The sequence below is a fragment of the Hyla sarda genome, chromosome 8, assembly GCF_029499605.1.
Source record: "Hyla sarda isolate aHylSar1 chromosome 8, aHylSar1.hap1, whole genome shotgun sequence".
NCBI classification, from domain to species: domain Eukaryota; kingdom Metazoa; phylum Chordata; class Amphibia; order Anura; family Hylidae; genus Hyla; species Hyla sarda.
Window position 1 is genome coordinate 203,580,692 of NC_079196.1, and position 26,832 is coordinate 203,607,523.

The 26,832-nt window shown below is 40.7% G+C and overlaps 1 long non-coding RNA gene across 1 annotated transcript; it reads right to left on the reverse strand.

Annotated features, from left to right (window-relative positions):
* Nucleotides 1-5,621: 5,621 nt before the first annotated feature.
* LOC130284737 (uncharacterized) lies at nt 5,622-25,451 on the reverse strand. Its single transcript, XR_008847129.1, has 3 exons — nt 25,385-25,451; nt 15,490-15,592; nt 5,622-5,698 (listed from the first exon to the last, which is right to left on the reverse strand). It is a non-coding gene; the product is annotated as an uncharacterized LOC130284737 (long non-coding RNA).
* Between the last annotated feature and the right edge of the window lie 1,381 nt (nt 25,452-26,832).

Below are 26,832 nucleotides of genomic sequence, written 5' to 3' on the forward strand. Positions count from 1 at the left end.
GACCACCAAGTCAGAATGGAGAATCACGTGGAGGGATGGGATCTGGGGTAACCCAGACCTTGGAATCTAGCCATAAGGTTTTGGCCACTAAGTGAAAGCACTTTGCACGCACTTCCATTTACCCTTTCGAGCACACGCCTCTAACTTCCTGGCCGCTCGTTGTTAAGAGGAATTTTTATAGATCCAGACAGATGTCAGAGCTGCATTTCGCACATCTGGTTTATACATTTTTTGTAATTGTGTTGACTTCGTGTGTTGTTTGTCACAAGGATTATTGCAGGTGCAGTACACTTTTGGGTTTCCCTCCTAGAGGTCTAGGGGAGATCTGTTTGGCTATTTGGTTACTCCCCTCCCTGCAGGCCCAGGTCCCAGTTTCAGCAGGGATGCCTTGTATTGGCTTTCTGGTTGAGCTTGGGTGCACCCGGGTAGCCAAAAGCATTTGTTGGTCCCATCCTAGCTTTGGTGAAGGGGAATTAGACTCTGGACCCTCACAGTTGCCTTCTGGACAAAAAAGAAAGGTTTGTGGGGGCTCTCTCCTTTTGGAGAAGGGCAAGTGATAGACCCCATCCTTGTACACCGAATAGAGGATAAGGGTTTGATTATGACTGGAACCCCCTGCAACCTCCAGAATGGGGCCAAGCTCTTCATGTTGAGTGCTCCAGAACCCACCTTCCAAGACATATTAGTCTTCGCATTGATAGCCTGCTCAGCCGATCACTGGCTGGGGCGGGACACTGCTGCAGCCCTGTGACTAACTGAGCGGCATATCACTGCCAAGACCAGTTAGTCTTGGAAGGTGGAGTCAGTAGGTAGAGCTAGGCCTGGTTCTGGAGATTGTGGGGGGTCCCATAGATCGGACCCCCCTCCCTCACAATAAGACACTTAGCTGTTGGTCCTGCTCTACTGTGCTAGTTGTGGTGGCTTGAACCTGCACACAGTGGAGGAGGAGCAGAATGATATGTAGATCTTTGTAAATTTATATATATTTTTCTTTAATCCACATTTTTTTTTTATTATAAACAATTCAGCTTTGTTACCTCCCCCTCCCCCTCCCCATCTTGGTCTTGCTCTTCACATTTCGCTCCCTGATTAAAAAAGAATTATCATCAAAATATTTTTAGAAGGTTTTGCAGATTCAGATGTAATTGAACTCTGCAATTTATTTAATTAGAAAACTCTGCTAGGATTTGCATTTATTTAATACTTTCTATGACTTTTTATTGTGAATTTGCTAAGTTTCATAAGTACATGATGAGGCTAAATGTCTTCAGCTTAAAGGGAAATCTAAACACCAAAAGATCCTCTAAGGTGTAACGCGATCCTACGCCAATTTACTTAAGATATATCAAAAGAAATAGCGTATATAGACCCAATAATGAAAAGATTATCAAACTTTATTGAGACAAAAAGTCACAGACATTTAAAAGCATATAAAATATGAAAGCAATATCAAAGATGCAACTCAGTGATCACAAAGGCAGGAAGGGGGTCTGGTGGGGGCTGTTGAGTTGCATCTTTGATATTGCTTTCATATTTTATATGCTTTTAAATGTCTGTGACTTTTTGTGCTTTTATGTATCAATACATTTTTTCATTATTGGGTCTATATATGCTTTTTTCTTTGATATATCTTACAGGGAAATCTGTCACCAGAAAACAACCAGTCATTAAAGTAGATATCCAGTCCTGAAAACTTATCCCCTATCCTAAGGATAGGGGATAAGTTTCAAATTGTTGGTGGGGTCCAACCGCAGGGGCCCCCCGCAATCTCCTGTGGAAGGGGGCATGTTGACCACCGCACGAAGCAGCGGCTATGGCAGAGCCGGAGCGCTTCCTTCAGCAATCTCTGGCTCTGCCATAGCGCTGTGTGGTAGCCCTTGGGGGGTGTATGATAGTGGTGGTATGGTATCGGTACATGAGGAGTTAATGTTAACCCTATAGTTCGTGACGCCAGGCTGGGGGCTGTTATGCTGAGGCAATGCTCCGACCTATCGCCGCCCTTCCCAGTAACGATAGGTGCATGAAATGACTGAAGGTCCACAAGGAGATTGAACTTGAACAACTTTACTTAAGTGCTTGTGATACATCCGAACTTCTCACACTCACCATTACAGAGAGTAATGGGATTGCATACGTCACAGGGCCTCCAAAGGTCCTTAACCCCTTAATGACCAAGCCCATTTTCACCTCAAGGACCAGGCCAATTTTATTTTTGCGTTTCCGTTTTTTTCCTCCTCGCCTTCTAAAATCCATAACTCCTTTATATTTCCATGTACAGACCCATATAAGGGCTTGCTTTTTGCGTGACCAATTGTACTTTGTAATGAAACTTCTCATTTTACCATAAAATGTACGGCGAACCAAAAAAAATATTTTTTTAAGGAGGAAATTTTAATGAAAACCAACATTTTGCACATTTTGGAGGGTTTTGTTTTCACACTGTACACTTTACGGTAAAAATGATAGGTGTTCTTTATTTTGTGGGTCAATACGATTAAAATGATACCCATGGCTAGATACTTTTAGATTTTTGTACCGCTTAAAAAAAATCAAAAACTTTTTGTACAAAATCAGTAATCTAAAATTGCCCTATTTTGACCACCTATAACTTTTTCATTTTTCTGTCTATAGGGCGGTATGAGGGCTCATTTTTTGCGCCATCATCTTTACTTTTTTTAGATACCACATTTGCATATATAAAACTTTTAGATCATTTTTTATAAATTTTTTTAATAAAATGTGACAAAAAAGCAGGATTTGTGGACTTTTAAATTTTTTACGTTTACGGCATAGTTCGGACATTTAAGCACACGGTCATACCAAATATGTTTATTAAAAACATTTTTTTACGCTTTTTGGGGGTAAAATGTGAAAAACTGACAATTTTAATTTTTATTGGGGGAGGGGATTTTTCACTTTTTTTTTACTTTTTATTTTTACATTTTTCAACTTTTTTTTTTTTTTACACTTTTTATGTCCCCATAGGGGACTATCTATAGCAATCGTTTGATTGCTAATACTGTGCAGTGCTGTGCATAGGACACAGCACTGCTCAGTATTATCGGTGATCTTCTGCTCTGGGCTGCTCGATCGCAGACCAGAGCAGAAGACCCCGGGAGCCAGCTGGAGCCAGGTGAGGGGACCTCCGGCTGTCATGCTGGATGATCGGATCCCCACGGCAGCGCTGTGGGCGATCCGATCATCCAATCAAAGTGCCGCAATGCCGCAGATGCCGTGATCTGTATTGATCACGACATCGAAGGGGTTAATGGCGGACATCCGCACGATCGCGGATGTCGGCCATTACCAGCGGGTCTCCGGCTGCTGCTAGCAGCCGGAACCTGCCGTGTATGGCGTGAGCACCCTTCCGATGCTCGCTGTCATACACAGGACGTAAATGTATGTCCTGGTGCGGGAAGTCCCGCCAAAACAGGACGTACATTTACGTCCGTGGTCGTTAAGGGGTTAAGCAAAATACCATAGAGTTTAACTTGTCACGTGACCCGCAGGTCGTGCAACGCTATGGAACAGGTAATTAACCATTTATCTACATATATATACTATATTTACATTATCCTTACATAACTTACTAGGGTATTAGTTGGAATAGAGGCGACAAGGGGTAGGCTACACAACAGGGATCCCTACGTCCTAGGGACTCTGGCTATGGGGACCCACACATACATAGATACCGTATAAGATGCGGTACCGGGACACCACAGCTGTATTGAGGGGGTGTGTTGGCCGCCACTTCGTGCGGTGGTCAACATGCCCCCTTCCCGCACAGGAGATCGCAGGGGGCCCCAGTGGTTTGACCCCCCATGATCTGAAACTTATCCCCTATCCTTAGTATAGGGGATACATTTTTCAGGACTGGACAACCCCTTTAAAGAGGAACTTTATGGCAAAACGGGGTGTGAAGGCTAAGGGGGTGTGATTAGGAGGATGAGGGGTGTGATTAGGAGGATTAGGGGGTGTGATAAGGAGGATGAGGGGGGTGTGATAAGGAGGATGAGGGGGTGTGATTAAGAGGATGAGGGGGGGGTGGTTAAGAGGATGAGGGGGTGGGATTAAGAGGATGAGGGGGTGGGATTAAGAGGATGAGGGGGGTGGGATTAAAAGGATGAGGTGTGATAAGGAGGATAGGGGTGTGTGATAAGAATGCTAAGGGGTGTAATAAGACGGCTTAGAGGGTGTGATTAGGAGGCTAAGGGGGTGTGATTACAAGGCTGAGGAGGTGTGATTAGGAGGCTAAAGGGCACGATTAGGAAGCTAAGGGGGTGTGATTACAAGGCTGAGGAGGTGTGATTAGGAGGCTAAAGGGCACGATTAGGAAGCTAAGGGGGTGTGATTAGGAGCCTAAGGGGGGTATGATAAAGAGGCTAAGGGTGTGTTATTAGGAGGCTAAGAGGGTGGAATTAGTAGGCTTAGGGGGTTTGAATAGGAGGCTAAGGGGTGTGATTGGGAAGCTAAGGGGGTGAGGTTCCAGATTACACTTTTAGACCATTTACACCCACTAACACAGGAAACAATGATGTCCTATAGAAGGTCATTCACAAGAATCAACTCACTGCAGAAAATAATACCCCCTTTCTAAAATATAACTTGTAATCAATATTTACATAGATGAATTACCCAATCTGCAAATTAATATACACACACACACATACACACACACACACACACACACAAAAAAAAACATATATATATATACCAATCACACCCAGTTGAGCAATACAGTTCCTGCTGATCTGACTATTTAGTGAAAAGTTCAAATGGTCAGCCAAATAGTAACCCCCCTATTTCTTTAAAATGGGGTTTGGAGCTGTAAGTGGCATAACAAGAAAGTAAAAGCATTGTTAGACTTGGCAGGGTTACAGGTGACACTTTTATATAGGTAACACATGATCCACCATTGACTACAGGGGATTATCATAGTTCTCCTCCTCCCCCTCTCTGTACAGTGACCTATGCATAGGTCACAGAGCATGCCCACAACACTCTTCTGTAAAAGTCAATGAGTCACCTTTAGGTTCCTAGGAGCCATGAAACTGCTAAACAGCATGTCTCTAAATGATGTTAAAGAGCCCCTGTAGCCAAAAAATTTGTCACTAAATAGCTTATGGTGCCCTGATCAAAAAACTTTTAACATTTTCTTGATACCCCATTAGAATTCATGAGATATGAGGGTTTATATTTTGTCTAATAGTCAAATGGGTGTGAACATAATTTTAAAAATGGGTGATGGGTGGGATTACACAGTCAGGGGGTGTGTATTATACAAACATGCCCCTCAATGCACAAAATACACACTCCCTGGATGTATAACCCCGCCCATCATCTGATAATCACCCCCAATTTTAAAGTTCACGCCCATTTGACTATTAAATAATTGTCAAAATATAAACCCAGATATCTCAGGAACAAAAAAGGTGTAAAAAGGTGTGTGATCAGCGCACCATAAGCTATTTAAATTTATGTTCTCACCCATCTGACTATTCACTGAATTGTCAAATTATAAATCCAGATAACTCGGGAACAGGAGGGTGTATCAAGAAACTATAAAAACTTGTGTGATCTGTGTACCCTTATATATTTAATTATTTAATGATAGTTACCTCTCATTTGTTTTCGAATGGTCACATGCCCTTTTTAACCGCAGGTCATAATTATGTACAGCAAATGGAATTCGACAAATCTACAATCAGAAAATAAAAAACAGAAGCAACAAATACAAATCACTATCATAAAAAGAAAAAAATTATAATTATCCACTCATTCCCTTTAAAGTGGGTACTCCAGCGCTTAGACATCTTATCCTCTATCCAAAGGATAGGGGATAAGATGCCTGATCGCGGGGGTCCCGCCGCTGGGTACCCCCATGATCTTGCACGCCGCACCCCGTCAGAATCAGTCCCTGGAGCGTTCAGTCCCTGGAGCGTGTTCGCGTGGACTGATTACTGTCGATCACGGGGACGGAGCATTGTGACATCGCGGCTCCGCCCCCCTTGTGACACCACGCTCCGCCCCCTCAATGCAAGCCTATGGGAGGGGGCGTGACAGCTCCCATAGACTTGCATTGAGGGGACGGAGCATGACGTCACACGGGGCGGAGCCGTGATGTCACAATGCTCCATCCCCATGATCGACAGTGATCAGACCCGGAGCGAACACGCTCCAGGGACTGATTCTGACGGGGTGCAGCATGGAAGATCACGGGGGTCCCCAGCGGCGGGTCCCCCGCGATCAGGTATCTTATCCCCTATCATTTGGATGGGGGATAAGATGTCTAAGCGCCAGAGTACCCCTTTAAGTCTGTTGTATCCAAACTACAACCCCCAATGTTCTTAGATAACCGTTTTAAAGGGCCAAAGTTTGGAGACCACTGGCATTAAATAGGCACTGTTAAATTCAAAAACATTTTATGTGTTGTACATCTTGACAAAACATTAACATAAATTAATTTATAAAAAAAAGGCCACTAGGGGTCAACATAGCATCCAGAACATAATCCTGCTTCAGAATTATCTTTATCCCAGCCTAAGCATAGGCTAGGACAAAGTCCAGTAAGTGAGGGCAGGACTAGCACTCCTCTGTGCTCACTCCTGTCCTATCAGACTGCAGCATGGAAACAGAGAGGAGGGGGTTACAGAGCAGCCTGCAGTGATTGAATAAAGAGACAAAGCACAACACAGCAGAGTCAGGGAGGAAGTGAATGCATGGTGAGTGAGGGTGGGCTCAGTGCTTGCCTCAGACACGCCCCTTCCTGAGCAGTGAATATCAGAATAAGTAAGCAGCAGAACAGAGGGATTTGTGAGCCAAATACAGAGTCTAGACCCATAAAAACTCATGCAAAGAAGCTGCATGACCTACTGGGGAGCATATAGAAGCATTATCAGCATAAGTTTAGAAATGCTATAAAATATGATTGCCGACTAGCAATAACGCTCCGTGTTGCCTTATTAGCACGCGCACACTAAGTTTTCACTGTAAAACTTTATTATTTCTTTGACTCCGGAGCCCTTAAGAATAAATAAGAGCGCCGTTCCTTCTCCCTCCTTTTCCACTAGCTTATTTGCAGCTTGTGCAAGCAGCATTCACTTTCAAACGGGGGGTAAAGGGGTGGTTGGTATGAGTGGGCTGCACAATGCGTTCCCCGAGTCCGTAGAAAAACGAAACACTCCTAATGGCTCACTGCATTGCGGGCGGCATCCTGGAAGCTAATCGGACTTACTGCATATCACTTATTACAAATCATATTACTGCATTTGCGACAAATAAATTAAAAATAAATAAATAAATATCACAAATAAATTATTAAATAAAAAATAAAAATGTATTAATTTAATTAATTACATAATTAAAAATATAACTAAATAAATAAATAAAAGATAAAATAAATTAGGGGTATTCCAGGCAAAAACTTTTTTTTAATATATATATATATATATATATATATATATATATATATATATATATATTTAAATATATTAATATATATCAACTGGCTCCAGAAAGTTAAACAGATTTGTATATTACTTCTATTAAAAAAATCTTAATCCTTTCAGTACTTATGAGCTTCTGAAGTTAAGGTTGTTCTTTTCTGTCTAAGTGCTCTCTGATGACACCTGTCTCGGGAAACGCCCAGTTTAGAAGAGGTTTGCTATAGGGATTTGCTTCTAAACTGGGCGGTTCCCGAGACAGGTGTCATCAGAGAGCACTTAGACAGAAAAGAACAACCTTAACTTCAGAAGTTCATGAGTACTGAAAGGATTAAAAAAATGTAATAGAAGTAATTTACAAATCTGTTTAACTTTCTGGAGCCAGTTGATATATATAAAAAAGTTTTTGCCTGGATAACCCCTTTAAATAAATTATATATATATATGTGTGTATGTATATATATATATATATATATATATATATATATGTGTGTATATATATATATATATATATATGTATGTATGATTTGCCTTATCCTCCCACCGCAGCCATTGTTTTCCATCCTATACAGAGTCGAGAATTCGTAAGAAGCCTGAAAGATCTCGTCAGGTTCCATGCGTATTGATTTGTATTATGGGGAACGTTAGTAGCTGTAATTTTATTAGGCTCCTGCTGCGGCTTCTTCACATCAACAGCTGCGGGAACAACCTGCACTTCTCCGCATTTAGAAAGCATTGATCTTTCATCATGGGGGGGTTTAATTAAATGAGGACAGAAGGGGTACAACAGGTGTCGGGCTATGCTTCCCGCTGGTATCGACACACAAATGGAAGGGCGATGGGCACGTTTCGTATCGCCAAGAAGCGACAAACCCCCGGACTGCCTGCGGTATTTATTTATCTGTTTAAGCCGAGGCGCCTCTATTTGTTTTGGAAACAAGAAATGCAATATATTAAACCAGTATTTTCCAACCAAGGTGCCTCCAGCTGTTGCAAAACTACAACTCCCAGCATGCCCGGACAGCCAAAGGCTGTCTGGGCATGCTGGGAATTGTAGTTTTGCAACAGCTGGAGGAACCCTGGTTGGGAAACACTGTATTAAAGGGGTATTCCAGGCAAAACCTTTTTTTTATATATCAACTGGCTCCGGAAAGTTAAACAGATTTGTAAATGACTTCTATTTAAAAAATCTTAATGCTTCCAATAGTTATTAGCTTCTGAAGTTTTCTGTCTAACTGCTTAATGATGATGTCACGTCCCGGGAGCTGTGCATGATGGGAGAATATCCCTTGCATGATGGGAAAATATCCCCATAGGAGCTGGACAGCTCCCAGGACGTGAGTCATCAGAGAGCAGTTAGACAAAAAACAGCAACTCAACTTCAGAAGCTAATAACTATTGGAAGGATTACGATTTTTTTTTATAGAAGTAATTTACAAATCTGTTTAACTTTCCGGAGCCAGTTGATATATAGCGACATCACCGCTGCCCTGGATGTCGCTCCATCGCTGTCGCCGTGTCCCCGTCTACCCGGAACGTCTCTGCTGCCGGCCGGGTATCCTCGCTCTCTGCGTAGCATCACGTCGCTACGCACGCCGACGCAGGTACGCGACGACGTGATGACGAGGAAGGAGAGCGACGGTTATACAGGGGATCCCTGAACGGAGAAGACACCGAGGAGGCAGGTAAGGTCCCTCCCGGTGTCCTGTAAGCACTAACCCGGCTATTCAGTCGGGCTGTTCGGGACCGCCGCGGTGAAATCGCGACGGTCCCAAACAGCCCGACTGAACAGACGGGTTAGTGTCACTTTCCCTTCAGACGCAGCGGTCAGCTTTGATCGCCGCGTCTGAAGGGTTAATACAGGGCATCACCGCGATCGGGGATGTCCTGTATTAGCCGCGGGTCCCGGCCGTTGATGGCCGCAGGGACCGCCGCGATAGGGGTGTATTCACCGTATAAGACGCACCGACTTTTTCCCCCCAGTTTTGGGGAAGAAAGAGTGCGTCTTATACGGTGAAAAATACGGTATATATATATATATATATATATATATATATATTTATATTTATATTTATATACTCTGAACAGTATAAATGGCATTGAAAATGGCGGTGAGAGATCGCCGAAACGTTGTACTTTACATCATGGAATAAAATCACAGCCTTTTGATTTCACTATTTTGATGTGCTGCCTACGTCTATTACTTACTAAGGAGAACCGGAGCACCAAGGCTCTGTTGTGCCTGCACCCACCTTATCTCTATCTGGATGTGCTGCTTTTTATGGACTATATATATATATATCCTACCACAAGCACATGCAGCAGATATAATGGGGGGTATTTATAATTTTTACCTGTTGTTAGTTTCTTTTTACCCCTTTTTTTTTTTTTTTACTTTTTTTTTTTTACGGACATGCGCCAAATTTATAATTTGGCGCACGTCCTTTTGTAACTTTGGCGCATATATATTTTTCTTTTGGTATGTATGTTTTACATGTCAGAATTATTGTTGGTGGTGATTTGCATCAAAAACAGGCAAATTAGCGCCAAATTACAATTGGTACAAATGATAAATTACTGACCATTGCAAAGATCATACATAGGGCCGTCAAAATCCTCGCAAGTTTACAAAATGACAGTGGAGAGAATGTGCCAAAAAATGTGTCCAACATTCGCAATAAAAGACATATAAATCCGTTGATAAATTCCCCCCCCCCCCCCCCCCACCGATGTGTACCACAACTATCGGAAAGCCATAATATTTAAGGGGTACTCCAGTGGAAAACTATTTTGTTCAAATCAACTGGTGCCAGAAAGTTAAACAGATTTGTAAATTACTTCTATATAAAAAAAATCTTAATCCTTCCAGTACTTGTCAGCTGCTGTATGCTCCACAGGAAGTTATTTTCTTTTTGAATTTATTTTCTGTTGGACCACAATGCTCTCTGCTGACACCTCTGTCCATGTCAGGAACTGTCCAGAGCAGGAGCAAATCCTCATAGCAAAACTCTCCTGCTCTGGACAGTTCCTGACATGGACAGAGGTGTCAGCAGAGAGCACTGTGGACAGACAGAAAAAAACTACTCAACTTCCTCTGTAGTATACAGCAGCTGGTAAGCACTGGAAGGATTAAGATTTTTATATAGAAGTAATTTAAAAATCTGTTTAACATTCTGGCTCCAGTTGATTTGAAAAAAAATAAATAAATAAAACTTTTAACCTGTTAAGGACCTAGGGAGTACAGGTACGTCCTGACACCCTGATACTTAAGGACCCAGGACGTACCTGTACGCCCGTGGGAATTTTGGTCCCCGCTGCACGCTGGGCGGGGACCGGACCAGGGTGACTGCTGATATTGATCAGCAGGCACCCCGTGCAAATGCCCAGAGGGGGTCATAAGACCCCCCCCCCATGTCGGTAATCGCCGCAAATCATTGGTGAAATCACTCCGGCGATTTGCGGCTATTCCGGGTCATACAGCCTGGGTCTATGGTGACCTGGAAAATAAGGGGGATTGGGGATGTCCAAGACACCCATGATCACCCTGAAGGGACGGGAGTGAGGTGGCAGTGGGGCCACCCCTCCTATCCCTGCTATTGGTTGTCTAGAAATGACGACCAATAGCAGGACGGTTTCCCCGTTCTGCCCACCCACAATAGGCGGGGCAGAACGGGTAAACTAAAGGGGACCGGCGGCGGCGGCAGGCGATGACGGCGATGCGGCTTCCTGGATCCAACGGAAGCCGGTGAGTTGCCTAGAAACATCTGGAGGGCTACAGTCTAAGACCACTATACAGTGGTCTCTAAACTGTAGCCCTCCAGATTTTGCAAAACTACAACTCCCAGCATGCCCAGACAGCTGTTTGCTGTGTGGGCATGCTGGGATTTGTAGTTTTGCAACAGCTGGAGGGCTGCAGTTTGGAGATCACTGTTCAGTGATCTCTAAACTGTGGCCCTCTAGAACTTGCAAAACTACAACTCCTAGCATGCCCACACAGCAGTTTGCTGTCTGGGCATGCTGGGATTTGTAGCTTTGCAACATCTGAAGGGCCACAGTTTGGAGATCACTGTGCAGTGGTCTCTTAACTGTAACTGTCCAGATGTTGCAAAACTACAAATCCCAGCATGCCCAATCAGCTGTCTTGGCATGCTGGGAGTTGTAGTTGCGTACCTCCAGCTGTTGCATAACTACATCTCCCAGCATGTCCTTCGGTTATCAGTACATGCCTGCAGTTGTAGTTTTGCAACAGCTGGAGGCACACTGCTTGGAAAATACTGAGTTAGGTAACAGAACCTAACTGAAGGTTTTCCAACTAGTGTGCCTGCAGCTGTTGCAAAAGTACAACTCCCAGCATGCAGTCTGTCAGTACATGCTGGGAGTTATAGTTTTGAAACAGGCGGGTTTACAGTAAGTTTCCTGCTTGAAGTTTTCCCTGCAGCGCAAACTCCTAGCGGGAAACTCACTGTAAACCCGCCAGTACGAATGTACCCTAAAAACACTACACTACACTATCACATAATAAAGGGTAAACACTACATATACACCCTCTTACACTGCCCCCCCCAAATAAAAATGAAAAACGTATCGTACGGCAGTGTTTCCAAAACAGAGCCTCCAGCTGTTGCAAAACAACAACTCCCAGCATTTCCAGACAGCCACTGACTGTCCAGGCATGCTGGGAGTTTAGCAACAGCTGGAGGCACCCTTTTTGGGAATCACTGGCATAGAATACCCCTATGTCCACCCCTATGCAATCCCTAATTTAGTCCTTAAATGCGCATGGCGCTGTCATACTTCGGAGCCCTGTCGTATTTCAATGAAACAGTTTAGGGCCACATATGGGTTATTTCCGTACTTGGGAGAAAATGCACTCCAAATTTTAGGGGCTTTTTAGCCATTTACCCCTTATCAAAAGGAAAAGTTGGGGGCTACATCAGCCTGTTAGTTTAAAAAAATAAAAAAAATTTACACTGACATGCTGGTGTTACCCTTTACTTTTTATTTTCACAAGTGGTAAAAGGAAAAAAAGACTCCTAAAATTTGTAATGCAATTTCTCCTGAGTACGGAAATATCCCAAATGTGGGCGTAAAATGCTCTGCGGGCGCACAACAAGGCTCAGGAGTGAGAGCGCACTATGTACATTTGAGGCCTAAATTGGTGATTTGCACAGGGGTGGCTGATTTTACTGTGGTTCTAACATAACCCAAAAAAAATGCTGGCGTTACCCTAAATTTTTCATTTTCACAAGGGAGAGTAGGAAAAAAGCCTCCCCAAAATTTGCAACCCCATTTCATCTGAGTAAGAACATACCCCATATGTGGATGTAAAGTGCTCTGCGGGCAAACTACAATGCCAAGAAGAAAAAGAGCGCCATTGGTCTTTTGAAGAGAAAGTTTGTCAGGAATTGAAGGCCCCGTGTGTTTACAAAGCCCCCATAGTGCCAGAACAATGGACCCCCCACATGTGACCCCATTTTGGAAACTACACCCCTCATGTAATGTAAGGGGTACAGTAAGCATTTACACCCCACAGGTGTCTGAAAGATTTTTGCAACAGTTGTCCGTGAAAATGAAAAATGTAACTCACTTATTAAATTCTGTGAGGGGTGTAGTTTCCAAAATGGGGTCACATGTGGGGGGTCCATTGTTCTGGCACTATGGGGGCTTCCATTCCAAACAAATTCTCTCTCCAAAAGCTCAATGGCGCTCCTCCTCTTCTGAGCATTGTAGTGCGCCAGCAGACCACTTGACGTCAACACATGGGGTATTTCCATACTCAGAAGAAATGGGGTTTCAAACTTTGGGGGTCATTTTCTCCTATTACCCCTTGTAAAAATGTAAAATGTGGAGAAAAACCAGCGTTTTAGTGAAATAATTATTTTTTTCATTTACACATCCGACTTTAACGAAAAGTCGTCAAACACCTGTGGGGTGTTAAGGCTCACAGTACCCCTTGTTACATTCCTTGAGGGGTGTAGTTTCCAAAATAGTATGCCATGTGTTTTTATTTGCTGTTCTGGCATCATAGGAGCTTCCTAAATGTGACATGCCCCCTAAAAACCATTTCAGCAAAATTTGCTTTCCAAAAGCCAAATGTGACACCTTCTCTCCTGAGCATTGTAGTTCTCCCGCAGTGCACTTGACGTCCCCACATGGGGCATTTCCATACTCAGAAGAGATGGGGTTACAAATTTAGGGGGGCATTTTCTCCTATTACCCCTTGTAAAAATTTTAAATTAAAAATAATCATTTACACATCCAACTTTACCAAAAAGTCGTCAAACACCTGTGGTGTGTTAAGGCTCACTGGACCCCTTGATACGGGCCTTGAGGGGTGTAGTTTCAAAAATAGTATGCCATGTTTTTTTTTTTTTTTGCTGTTCTGGCACCATATGTGCTTCTTAAATGTGACATGCCCCCCAAAAACCATTTCAGAAAAACTCACTCTCCAAAATCCCACAGTCGCTCCTTCCCTTCTGAGCCCTCTAGTGCACCCACAGAGCACTTGACATACACATATGAGGTATTTTCAATTTTTTCATCAAAGAAATTATGCAAGTATCGACAAAATTTTACCACTAACATAAAGTAGAATATGTCACGAAAAAATTATCTCGGAATCAGAATGAAAGATAAAAGCATCCCCGAGTTATTAATGCTTACAGTGACAGTGGTCAGATGTGCAAAAAATGGCCGGGTCCTACAGTGAAAATTGGCTGTGTCCTTAAGGGGTTAAGAAGACCCCTTTAAAGCCTTTCCTTCTTGAGAAGACTTTTTAGACTTTTTACATTTCTGTTGACAGTGAGGTTATGGCTATGCATGATGTGGATGTCAAGAAAACTGGATTAAAGGGGTACTACCGTGGTGACAACTTATCCCCTTTCTAAAGGACCCCCGCGATCTCGCACGCAGCACCCCGGTCTCATCAGGCCCCGGAGCGAACATCGCTCCGGGTCTGATGACTGCCGATCACGGGGCCGGAGTATTGTGATGTCACGGCTCCGCCCCCATGTGACGTCACGCTCCGCCCCTCAATGTAAGTGTATGGCAGGGGGCGAGACAGCGGGACGTCACACGGGGGCGGAGCTGTGATGTCACGATCACCGGCCCCGTCATCAGACCCGGAGCGGATGTTCGCTCTGGGGCCTGATGAGAGCGGGGTGCTGCGTGCTGGGGACCCCCGCGCGATCAGGCAACTTATCCCCTCTCCTTTAGATAGGGGATAAGTTGTCAGCACGGTAGTACCCCTTTAAGTTTAACTTCTAGCACCAAATACTGGACCAAAATTTGGCAATTGGTAAGCCAATTATTCCATGTTCTAAACATAGACTATCCAGCCTAAAAATGTACTATATTATTCAAATGGTATGAGCCATTGTTATATACATGGTGCACTTGACATGTGACAGGTTCCTTTGGTGCCCAGTGCTACAAACATCCCTGAAATTGCATAATAATAAAATAGACCCTGTAACATGTGTCTTTGGTTCAATAAAGAACAGAAACACAAACATATTTGAGCCTCATTTACATTCATACATAGAAAATCTAACATAAAATTGGTAAAACAGGTGCATAAACCGAATGTAATAACCCCTCCTGTGTATTTACCTCCTTGTAAAGGATAAATACTGCAGTGCAAGGCATAATTTGGGCCTTAAAAGCTTAGTCTGTAAATACTTATTTATTGCTGAGATACCAGTCAGAGAAGTTTATCCTCTTAAGGAAATTTTTATACGAACATGAGAACACATATACTATTATTTCATGTTGAGTATCAATTTAACACTGTGTAAACCTTACAGTAATAATGTCTACTTCCATGATGTGTGTTGTCAATATGGCTTATACGCTGGGATGTGCAGACACATTTTGGGGGGCAGGGGACCTCCAGCAGTCATGTCAGCTGAATGGGACACACATCACCCCACTAAGGTCCCGATCAGTGAGGGCATTAAAGGGCAGGTGCATTAAAAGGGCATGGGCTCAAGCCCCCTTTTGAGTCTGTGTGCATACCCTTCCTTATACGGTACACCAACATGCTAACCAATCATGGTGTGTCAACAACACCTATGTTCTATGAGATCTCTTCTGGTCATATGGACCAAAGGACGATATGGACCAATGAGACAGTGGATCCTTACCCTATTCTGAAAGAAAACATAAGGACTGAATTATTAGAAGTGCTTAGTAGCTTACGCACATGGAAATTCTTGGTCTAGTCATAGTATCCCGAAAAATTGCTATTTAAATAAACCCAACCAGAAAAAAAAACTTTGAGCCGTGATCACTTGAGTTTACATAACCAAAGCCTATGGAGATATTCTGATAACAATACAATGCTAAAAAAAACCACACAAAATAGCCAGCACAACTACCTGATACACGGGTACACGCTGCTGTGGCAGATAAATGGAGGCTCTTAGCGCACTTTTTGATCAAAAAGTGTCCCCCCATCCACCACTCGGAGGTGGCCTCATTTCGGATGGGTCCCTAACATGTATTATGAGTCTAAAACTCATAACACTCACGTTTTGATCAAAAAGTGCGCTAAGAGCCTCAATTTTTTGACCAAGTGTGCTGCTACAACCTTCCTTTTTTGTAAACAACACAATGCTCAAATGTCCCCTATAGGCATATAACCACCACTAGTCATGCCAGCTAGGTCATATTTCATTATACCCATTCAGACAGAGCCTTCTTGACAACAATGCATCTGAAAACCATTTAAAGGGGTTATCCAGGAATAGAAAAACAGAGCTAAATTCATTCAAAAACTGCTCCATGTCTGTCTCCAGGTTGGGTGTGCCATTACAACTTGGCTCCATTCACTTTAATGGAACTGAGTTGCAGAACCACACCCATCCCTGAGACAGACAGGGAGTTTTTTTTGTAAAGAAATTAGCTCTGTTTTTCTATTCCTGGATAACCCCTTTAAAGGGCGTGTTTTTATCTGTAGGTCTCTTTTAAAGGTGCTGGCTGGCGATAAACCTATTTTCAACTGTCTAATAAATTAACATAAATTGATAAATTTATTTTACACCCTTTTTGTGGTCTATAACATTTCCTACTTATTTTGATGCAATCTTTTCCCGCTCTGTTGTCTTCATTAGCACAACTTCCTGTCTGGTGTACATCCAGTAACAGACTTCCTATGCCTGTGTACACTCTACAAATGAATTCAGTCAACACTATCTCTCTTCCACTATGTGGGAGGGGTTAGAGTCAAGAAGATGTACTGGGAGTGAGATATAGTTGGCTGAATTCCTAGCTAGAGTGTCTTGATCAGGAAGATTGGCTAAGGAAGACAAGGCAGTTTGCATCAGAAGCAGAAGGTAAGAATGAATGTATGAAAGATCATTAAAAGCTAGTAAAATAACTTTATTTCCCAAAACATGTTCATTTATAAGAAAATAGATTTTATTGTGGGACAAGCCCCTGACATTTCTTAAATATAGTAAACATTTTGTATATTTGTATAAGTAAAACACAATAAATATTAGTAATCAATCATACAACTCCAAAGGACACACCTTAAAGTGTCATAACCTTAATTAAATCCAATAATATTTTACTACTTTTAAAGTTTTACCAATTAATTTGTGAGCGATTCAACAATATTAGCAATAGTCATAATAACTCTTATGAGATTAACTCTTTTGCAACAGCCATACGGTGCAGACTACGGAGTCGATCCCATACATGACAGGTGCTGCTAATGCCTAATATCCTCGATCATGATGATGTCGGTCATTTAATCCTTAAAATGACCGACATCATCACAGATTGAACTGATCCATGTTTTGTATGGAAAAAAAAGAGGAGTTGGTGGCAGCATGATAAGACCATATAGGGGCTGAATGACACAGCCTGGAGTTGGCGGTAGCATGAGGATCCATATAGTGGCTTAATGACACAGTGTGGAGGTGTTGGCAGCATGAGGAGACCATATAGGGGCTTAATGACACAGCATGGAGGTGTTGGCAGCATGAGGAGACCATATAGTGGCTGAATGACAAAGCGTGGAGGTGTTGGCAGCATTAGGAGACCAAATAGTGGCTGAATGACACAGCAAGGAGGTGGCGGCAGCATGAGGAGACCATATAATGGCTGAATGACCCAGCCTGGAGGTGGCAACAGCCTGACGAGACCATAGAGCCTCACAATTGAAAAGATTAAAGATAGTTTTTTAACATTTGAATTGAAGATTTCAAATAGATGAGCCTTAAAAGTTTTATTTAATGTGCCAGTAGCATGAGGAGACCACATGACGGCACAGTGACAGGCTGGAGGTGGCGGAAGCATGAGGAGACCATATAGTGGCTGAATGACATAGCTTGTAGTTGGTCACAGCATGAGGAGACCATATAGTGGCTGAATGACACAGCCTGGAGTTGGCGGCAGCATGAGGAGACCTTATAGTGGCTGAATGACACAGCCTGGAGTTGGCGGCAGCCTGACGAGACCATGGGCCTCACAATTGAAAAGATTAAAGATATTTTTTAAGAATTTAACAGGAACAAAATAGTACACCACTTAGATGTACGTATGTGGTATGTACTTATGAGGGGAGGACAATGCGCTCCAGTATGCTTAAAACAGTATTTGTCTACAACACCAGCAGGTGTGTACTTTTGCCTGGCCTTTCACAGTATCGAGGACCTTAAGACTTTAACAGGAACAAAATGGTACACCACTAAGATGTGTTCACAGGTTACACTTAATAGAGGACAATATGCTTTTAGTACTCTGCTCACCCTAACTGGCTGGCTACTATTAACTTTTCAGTTGTTATCCACACCAGTGCTGCAGCACACAGTCACTGTGTACTACACCCAAAATTGCATTTCCTTCCTCAATCTCACTCCCTTCCCTATCAGTGCTTCTAGGCTGAATTTGGGCTTGAGGTGAATCGCTGCTGTAAAAAAGCTTTTCTGTGCAACACACTGCTCTCTGTCCCTCTCTGCAATGGAACGCTGATGTGACTGGGAGGTGAATCGCTGCTGTAAAAATGCTTTTCTGTGCAACACATAGCACTGCCTGTCCCTCTCCCTCTCTCTGCAATTAAATGTCTGAAGTGACTGGCTGCAAGATGGCTGCTGATTATATAGTGCTGCGACATCACAGGGGTGGCTAACTGCTGATAGGCTGCATGCTGCAGGTGATTCAGGGTCATCCTGTCAACCCTTGTTCCCGCCTTCCCAGGATTTCTTGCCCCATGTCCTCACATGTGGATCCTCACTAAATGGAGTTTAATGAAGCGATTCGCATGATCGAATATGAGCAATATTCGGATTCATTGCAAATCAAATTTTTCCTGAAATTTGTAATGAATTCGGAATTGTCATATTTGATTCTCTCATACCTAATAATCTCTCTTTTTTTTTGTTTTGTAATTCATGGTTTGCACTCAATAGCACCCGCCAAGCACAAGAGCTGAGCCCTCCATTTCTTTGTAGTCCAGTTTTGCATGGAACACTATAAGCAATCTAATGATTGCTTATAACATTTCCCTCAAGGGACTTAAAAAGTGTAAATAAAAATACATAAATAGAAAATGTTTTCAAAAATATTCAAGAAAACTTCCTCTAGTTAACTTCATTTCCTATTTTTCAAATCTAAAAAAGTAAACAAAATAAAATAAACATTCAGTATCGCCGCACGCATAATTGTATGAACTATTAACATATAGCGTTATATGCATGGTGGACCACGTTAACAAAAAACAAAATACATTATGCCAAAATTGCTGATTTTTGGTCACAACATATATCAGCAAATTATAGTGCAAAAAAAAAAAAGTTCATTTTTTTTTTTAAGAATTTTTTTTTATTTGTTAAAAGTAGAACTTGCATCAAAATTTTCTTATTTTCACTCCACATATAATTTTGCTTCTCAGTTTGGCCATATATTGTAAGGTAAAATAAAAAGGTTTTGTTATATTGTACAATTGGTTCTACAAAAAACAAGTCCTCATATGGCTCTGTATATGTTAAATTAAAAGTTGCAGCTTTTAGAAGTTGAGGAGGAAAAAACTAAATTGCAAAAGAAAAAGTAAACATGATCTTGAAAGAGGTAAAGGGGTACTCCTCCCCTAGACATCTTCTCCACTATCCAAAGGATAGGGAATAAGTTATCTGATCAAGGGGTCCGGCTGCTGGGACCCCATTGATCTCCGGCCCAGCACCCCGGCCCTAGAGGCCAGACCCCCCCGTGATAAGGCATCTTATCCCCTATCCTTGGATAGGAGATAAGATGTCTAGGAGCAGAGTACCCCTTTAAGCATGTGTGAAGCTATATCTGGTCATAGAAATGCCTAAAACAGCATAGTGTCCAATGTTCGTAGTAAAATGACTTGATTTTAGAAACAGTGTGTAATGTAGATATTGGTAGGACTAATCAAAGTTAAGGGGTTTTCCCCACTTTAGATATTTATAGCTTATCTACCAAGAATAGTATATATATATAGATATACGTCTGATAGGTGGAGGTTTCACCACTTGGGAGTACATTGGCTCCTTCTCCCTATTTTGTACATCCTATTTATGTTAACAGAGGAGAATGTACGCTAGCAATGTAACTTCACCATTAAAGGGGTACTCCACCCCTAGACATCTTATCCCTATCCAAAGGATAGGGGATAAGATGTCTGATTGCGGGGGTCCCGCATCCGGTACACAGAGTCAACTTCGCTCCATGCCGGATAACTGGTAATGCGGGACAGAGGATCGGGATGACACGTCCCCTCCCATAGACTTGCATTGAGGGGGCGCTGCAACTGACGCTCTAAACAAAGGCCGGGTGCAGCAGGGAGGATAGGGCATAAGATGTCTAAGGGCAAAGTACCTATTAAAGAGAACGCAGCTAAGAATGAACAAAATAAGTCATCCTGCCCTATATGTAGGACCCTATATGTAGGACACATCTATGAGGGTGAAAACATAAATATAAGTATCCTGTAAGAGTGCAATGGGTCACATATGGCCTGTCAAGACTTCTGCCTATATACATCTGTTCTAAGTCAACGCATCTAAACCTTAGGCACACACTGGAAATTATATCCTGTTTTGTTACAAACCCAAAAGCCATAGTATTAAATTACTGCCACCATTTTATAGATGCATTATTAAAAGTGGTGTATGCAGGGAAAGGCACACACAGCTTCTTGTACTTTCACACTAATGCTTTTAATTAAATCTTAAACCATCAAATTCATTAAAATGGACTTATAAAGATTAATCTTTCTTGCTGTTGCACGCACGATCATTGTACAATTAAGAGAAGGAAAAGGTTAAAGTTATGCTGCTGCATGCAAGTCTGTGATCAGCAGATGTTCACCGCTCGCCTCTACCAGCAAGTCATCTTCTTGTGTATGTCTATCTATCTGTCTATCTATCTCATATCTATCTATCTATCTATCTATCTATCTATCTATCTCATATCTATCTATCTCATATCTATCTATCTATCTCATATCTATCTATCTCATATCTATCTATCTATCTCATATCTATCTCATATCTATCTATCTATCTATCTCATATCTATCTATCTCATATCTATCTATCTCATATCTATCTATCTATCTATCTCATATCTATCTATCTATCTATCTCATATCTATCTATCTATCTATCTCATATCTATCTATCTCATATCTATCTATCTGTCTATCTCATATCTATCTATCTATCTCATATCTATCTATCTATCTATCTATCTCATATCTATCTATCTCATAACTATCTATCTCATATCTATCTATCTATTTATCTCATATCTATCTACCTCATCTATCTATCTCATATCTATCTCATATCTATCTATCTATCTATCTCATATCTATCTATCTCATATCTATCTATCTATCTCATATCTATCTATATATCTATCTATCTCATATCTATCTCATATCTATCTATCTATCTATCTATCTCATATCTATCTTTCTCATATCTATCTATCTCATATCTATCTATCTATCTATCTATCTATCTATCTCATATCTATCTATCTATCTCATATCTATCTATCTATCTCATATCTATCTATCTCATATCTATCTATCTGTCTATCTCATATCTATCTATCTCATATCTATCTATCTATCTCATATCTATCTATCTCATAACTATCTATCTCATATCTATCTATCTATTTATCTCATATCTATCTACCTCATCTATCTATCTCATATCTATCTCATATCTATCTATCTATCTATCTCATATCTATCAATCTCTCTATCTCATATCTATCTATCTCATATCTATCTATCTCATATCTATCTATCTATCTATCTATCTATCTATCTCATATCTATCTATCTATCTATCTCATATCTATCAAACTCATATCTATCTATCTAACTCATATCTATCTATCTATCTATCTCATATATATCTATCTCATATCTATCTATCTATCTCATATCTATCTATCTATCTCATATCTATCTATCTCATATCTATCTATCTCATATCTATCTCATATCTATCTATATATCTCATATCTATCTATCTCATATCTATCTATCTATCTCATATCTATCTATCTATCTATCTAGAATTATTCCATCATAGTGGGGGTGTCCAGAACAACGTTTCAACCAGCTCCCTGGTCTTTTTCAAGCTCAGTATACAATGTGCACAACACACAATTTATAGGGGTACTAATCAAGTACCAAGAAAAGTGTCAATCAAAGCATAACATCAAATACAGTATAGAAAAGAATCACTCACAAAATTACGATCAAATACATCGTACAAAAATAGTGAAAATATGCAAATCAATCCATCATTATTTCAAAAGTGTACATAAATACTGTGCTATGTGTACCAATACCTTAATAGGTATCTGATTGTATAAATCAGACACCTGTGTAAAAATTAAAAACAAAGCAGTTGCTAGGGGAAGCTCACTCACCCGGACAAACTCTGGCTTGTAAACAAAGAAACTGCGCGTGCGCGGCGGCCCACGTCGCCGTGCATAGCGCAACATAAGAGGTAACTTCCTGTTGTTGTCTATGGGCGGATTCAGAGCACGTCCACTCGACAACTTCCGCTTGCATGGGCGTAATCAAAGCGCGTTCGTTAGCATGGCAACGGACACCAACCTCCGAGAGCAAGTCCCGAAAGAAGGCATCAGCCACGCACGCGCAAACGGTCCAGTCTACATGTATGGACAGATATGGGAACCTAATAGCCTTAATGAAATAACAAAATCCCTCATAGAGAATAGCACGAAAATAAAAAATAGAAAATAGAAAAGAATATATAATATCTAAAAGAATTAAATAAGTAAAAATAAAAATAATAATAAATAATAATATTAAATAAAAAATAAAAATTAAATAATAAAAAGAAAAATAAAAAATAAAAAAATAAAAAAATAATGATTAATGGTAAAATAATGTGAAAACTGATAAATGGCATATTTAATAGTCCGAGGGTGTCCTAGATACATTAAGAGTGGTGATACCACTGCCTGGCAAAACCTGGGTTCGATATTGGCGCATGCCAAACAGCACAGTTGTGACGGATGGCATACACCATTGGGTTCGTGTCCCATCTCACCCAATTCCTTGGTTGATGATATGGACACATCACCTCTATATCTCCCAGTGGACCCTCCAGTCACATTATGCCCAGGTACCCACACACTCAAGGTCCAATAGCAATGGACCAAAACAAGTAAAACCCTTCTAAGGACTGATAGCACCCAGTACTTCATACAGAGTTATAGGGATAAAAATAAAAATAAATAATTATAAAATATGAAATAAAAAATAAAATAAAAATAAAGAATAAAAGTAAGAATAAAATATAAAAAATAATAAATTGAGAAAACAGATAAATGAAAAAAAAAACAATAAAACATAAAAATTAGAAAATAAGATGGAATATTAAGATAAAGTAAGTAATACTTTAGGCTCCCCCTATTACTTACTTTATCTTAATATTCCATCTTATTTTCTAATTTTTATGTTTTATTGTTTTTTTTTCATTTATCTGTTTTCTCAATTTATTATTTTTTATATTTTATTCTTACTTTTATTCTTTATTTTTATTTTTATTTTATTTTTTATTTCATATTTTATAATTATTTATTTTTATTTTTATCCCTATAACTCTGTGTGAAGTACTGGGTGCTATCAGTCCTTAGAAGGGTTTTACTTGTTTTGGTCCATTGCTATTGGACCTTGAGTGTGTGGGTACCTGGGCATAATGTGACTGGAGGGTCCACTGGGAGATATAGAGGTGATGTGTCCATATCATCAACCAAGGAATTGGGTGAGATGGGACACGAACCCAATGGTGTATGCCATCCGTCACAACTGTGCTGTTTGGCATGCGCCAATATCGAACCCAGGTTTTGCCAGGCAGTGGTATCACCACTCTTAATGTATCTAGGACACCCTCGGACTATTGAATATGCCATTTATCAGTTTTCACATTATTTTACCATTAATCATTATTTTTTTATTTTTTTATTTTTTCTTTTTCTTTTTATTATTTAATTTTTATTTAATATTATAATTTATTATTATTTTTATTTTTACTTATTTAATTCTTTTAGATATTATATATACTTTTCTATTTTCTATTTTTTATTTTCGTGCTATTCTCTATGAGGGATTTTGTTATTTCATTAAGGCTATTAGGTTCCCATATCTGTCCATACATGTAGACTGGACCGTTTGCGCGTGCGTGGCTGATGCCTTCTTTCGGGACTTGCTCTCGGAGGTTGGTGTCCGTTGCCATGCTAACGAACGCGCTTTGATTACGCCCATGCAAGCGGAAGTTGTCGAGTGGACGTGCTCTGAATCCGCCCATAGACAACAACAGGAAGTTACCTCTTATGTTGCGCTATGCACGGCGACGTGGGCCGCCGCGCACGCGCAGTTTCTTTGTTTACAAGCCAGAGTTTGTCCGGGTGAGTGAGCTTCCCCTAGCAACTGCTTTGTTTTTAATTTTTACACAGGTGTCTGATTTATACAATCAGATACCTATTAAGGTATTGGTACACATAGCACAGTATTTATGTACACTTTTGAAATAATGATGGATTGATTTGCATATTTTCACTATTTTTGTACGATGTATTTGATCGTAATTTTGTGAGTGATTCTTTTCTATACTGTATTTGATGTTATGCTTTGATTGACACTTATCTTGGTACTTGATTAGTACCCCTATAAATTGTGTGTTGTGCACATTGTATACTGAGCTTGAAAAAGACCAGGGAGCTGGTTGAAACATTGTTCTGGACACCCCCACTATGATGGAATAAAACTTGTTTGAATTTTACTACTCAGTGTGCTGCGGATATTTCCAATTTCTGCTTACACATGGATCCCTGACCCGGGTCTGGACTCTGCGTGCACCGAATTTTTGTTTTTTTTGGGTGCTGCTCTCCTTCTACTATATATCTATCTATCTATCTCATATCTATCTATCTATCTATCTATCTCATATCTATCTATCTCATATCTATCTATCTATCTCATATCTATCTATCTATCTATCTATCTCATATCTATCTATCTAACTCATATCTATCTATCTATCTAGTTCCAAGAAGGCAGCAGCAACTCCAGTTAATGTGCAAAAAAGCGGTGTTTATTCACACAATGTGCAGCGACGTTTCGGTTTGCTCACCAAACCATTTTCAAGCAACAAATGACATGACTGGTGGGGTTTTATGGTCACACAGGACCAATAACATCATTATTCAATAAAGTGCATATATAATTCACAGTGTACAATAGCATATAAAAAGTGCAATGTGCATACATATAGGGAATATACATACATATTCATGTGCAAAACATTATATATAAAAGTGCATATCATATTAAAAAATATATATTCCCATTAATTAGTGATCAATTGCAGCTGTGTATTCATATCAGATGGGCGGGAGGGGGAGGATCCACTCACCATTCTTGTTATGCAAGCACTGTATTCCATGAGGACGCCATCTTGTAGCGTATCCGGTACATTACAGCAAGAACCGGAACTGGTCTCAAAACGAGGCCGATCACATGACTGGGTTGCCAGGCGACGCTTCAGTATAGGGCGCACATGCGTCCTTGCATAAGGGCAAATGCATAAACTGGCCAGGCAGCAATCTCTAACGTCTGCAATCTGCACAGGGCATAACGGCAGTGCAGCAATTCAATGTCGCACATGCCGAAACCACACAAAGCTTACCGGTGACGTTGCCTTAGGCGACAAACACCGGGTGCAAATGTGCCATGCGACGCATATTGAGAAAAATAGCCATTAAATAATTTATATGATATAAGACATTACCTGCCCGGCAACCTAATCAATAAGTTAGCATAAACGAGAATTTTTTAAGGAAACAGTGAATAAATAAAATATTTGAGTGGTCCATCCCTTCCTCAGCACCATCTGTAGAAACAAGAGAAAAGAAAATGTGTTATAAAAACTTGTACATAATAAAATCCTTATCAATACAGAAACTAAGTCTTGGATAATTAGGCATTATAAATTTTGTGTGTTAATTTAAATTCGACATTAAGACCTTTAGGCTTGAGTGTATCTAATGCATAAATCCACCACAGCTCTCTTTTTTTGAGAGCGGCGGTGCGATTTCCTCCTCTTTTGGATGGAGGTACATGATCAATGATTGTAAACGTTAAATCTTTCTCACTATGTCCCATTTCTACAAAATGACATGGTACCGGTAAGTCTGTTCTTTTCTTTCTAATTGAATATCTGTGTTGGTTGATCCTAATCTTGACACTTAATGTAGTTTCCCCTACATATAAGAGGTTGCATGGACATTTAAGGACATATATGACGTAATCAGTGTCACAAGTTAAATAGAAATTTATTCTATATGTTTTCAAAGTGGAGGGATGTCTAAAGTCGGAAGCTTTTTGCATATAGGAGCAGTTTATGCATGAGAGACGTCTGATTTTACTACCTTGTCACGCAAATTAGGTGTGCGTCTATATGACATGAGGGGAGGATTGGCAAATTCGGGAACATTTTGGTGACAATTACCCAAAATATGCCAGTGCTTCCTCATGATGGAGGTGATTTTATTCCATGCGTCAGAATAAGTAGATACAAAGGCAATGTGTTTGTCAACTTTTTTAGTATGTCCCCCTGTTGTCAATAAAGAAGACCTCTCCAGTGGTACTACCTTCTCTTTGTTTGCTCTCCCTAACTACCTGAGGTAGTTAGGGAGGTGTTATAGGATGTTTAACGATAAGGTAATAAATTAATGGATTACCTTATCGTTAAACATCCTATAACACCTCAATTGTATTTATTACCTAAAATTCACAAGACCTTAGTGAACCCCCCTGGCAGACCTATAGTGTCTGGCAGGGAGTCCTTAACCAGTCATATCT